The following is a 2,247-nucleotide window of genomic DNA, read 5'->3' as shown; positions in this document are numbered from 1 at the left end:
CCTGCCTTAGTTTACCGCAATCATTTGTCGTATAATAATGCCTTAAATCTTTGCACATGCATGCTATGATTAACCTCGACTAGTTCAAGTAGCTCATGATAATGCGTACACGTCTAAGTATATCAATCAACCAACTCGTCTTTGGTGCTAACTCTTCCCACCATGGGATAATAAATATAATCAAAGTTTAACGAAACTAACCTGTTGTTGGACCATTCACCATAGCCTTTATAGGCTAGCGCTTAAAGTGGTGTGTTCAAAGGTATCTTACCTCGAATCCAACAGGTACCGTCGTGCATGGCGCATGCTCGGACGACTGAGCTATGCAACTGAAAAAACCATTCTCATAGAGCGCTTGTACTCAGGTGACTGGCAACACCTGAGTTTTCCTACACCAATTAGACAATTTACCTGCGCAACTGGCTCATCCCACACAGCGTCTATAATCGAGTGTTTCTCACACGCCGAGCTAGCTTAACTCACCATGTGCCAACTGGATGGCCTTTATATGTAACTTCACTTACCCCACAGAGCGCCTAGACTTGGGTGATTACTTTCACACCGAGCTAGCCTGACTTACCCTATACTGGGTCAAGTGATTTATTGGTGCAACTTTACTCATCCCACAAAGCGCCTAGACCCGAGTGATCACTTTCACACCGAGTTAGCCCGACTTATTTTGTGTTGGTCTGGATGAGGCATCTATGCAACTTTACCCGCTGTTCGACTTCACGAGGAAGGTCGATTTATCTGCCAATGGTAATTAATCGCTCACACGACCATTTTCTCAGAGAACTTCTCCGAGAAAGGTCGTCGCACCATGCATCACAATCAAACGACAAAGACAAAATAAAGCAACAGTGCATCATAACCAACTTTTTTATTAGGTGATCTCGTTAAAAAATCCTTTTCTAGGGAAAAAGAGCATCACCCTTTAACATTGTATTGTTCAACAACAAATATTAGATGAATTAACTGAAATAAAACTTGAGGTTACAACGTTCCATGTCCGAGGAATAGGTCCTCCCTCCAAGGTTTCTAACTTGTACGCGCCGTTTCCGAGCACTTCAACCACGCGAAACGATCTTGTCCACCTTGGAGGCAACTTATTTTCCAACTTATAAGGATGAGCTTTTCGCATTACCAAATCGGCCACCTAGAACTGCTTAGGTCTGACCTTGGTTTTTTATTTCAACTCAACCCTTCTTTTCAGCGCCTCAGACTTAGCATATGCTTGCTCATAGACCTCATCTTTATACTACTGATGGCAGAGAAATGTTTCTTTATATGTTCAAAGAGGACCACAAGAAGTAAAGCCCAAGCCATGAGAGCTAGTTTCTTTATTTGTAATTTCAGTAGAATAGGGTTCCTTTAGCATAATGGGGGGGGGGGTGTGCTTATCATTGTAGCTTGAGTAAAGCCTTTTAGGGTAAGAAGTTAACCTAGCTTCTAGAACTTTGTTCCTAGGGTGCGACATTGACTTTAGTCAAAACCCTAGCAGCCGCTCTTTTGTGTATTCCCCTTCCTACCCTTGCTCCTTGTTCTCCAAGGCACTTGAACCTTTATAATGGGGTGCTTGGCTCATGTTTTAATAAGATCAATTTTATGAGTAAATTGCTGCCAAATATTGCAAGCTTCTACTCCCTTGTCTAGTCTCTCTAGGTTAAACACTTTGATCTTCACCTCCACCTTTCTCCAAGTGATATGGCCCAACCAATCACTCTCCATACCTTTCATGCACCTACAAGGAACCCATAGCTCTATATGAGCCCTCCTTGATCCATCACATCCATTTGCTTCCGCCACCCTTTCAAATCTCCAAGAAGAACAACCCATCATTTGGTAACAACCCATCAATGCGCCCTGCTATGTCAGGCTTCTATAAAACCTTATGGATGGGTAGGTTAGTCATCACTATCACAGTGAAACTGTGAAAATAGTGCGTAATCTCCTAGCTGTGAATACTACCGCTAGTGCAACTTTCTCAATCGCTTGGTAACGTTCCTCAAGCCCCTGTAGCACCTTGCTGATGAAGTAAATTGGCTTTTGAACCTAGTCCTGGTCCTGCACTATCACTGAGCTAATCGCCCGGTATGTGATAGAAAAATACAGGCGGAGAGGAACACCCTCCATTGGATTACCGAGAAAGGAAGGGCTGGCTAAATACTCCTTCAACGGGACGAAAGCTTCCTCACACTCGGAAGTCCACACAAAGTGATTGTTCTTCTTTAGGCATTGGAAATATGG

The sequence above is a fragment of the Phaseolus vulgaris genome, chromosome 5 (assembly GCF_000499845.2).
Source record: "Phaseolus vulgaris cultivar G19833 chromosome 5, P. vulgaris v2.0, whole genome shotgun sequence".
In the NCBI taxonomy this organism is placed as follows: domain Eukaryota; kingdom Viridiplantae; phylum Streptophyta; class Magnoliopsida; order Fabales; family Fabaceae; genus Phaseolus; species Phaseolus vulgaris.
This window is presented reverse-complemented; position numbering follows the sequence as displayed.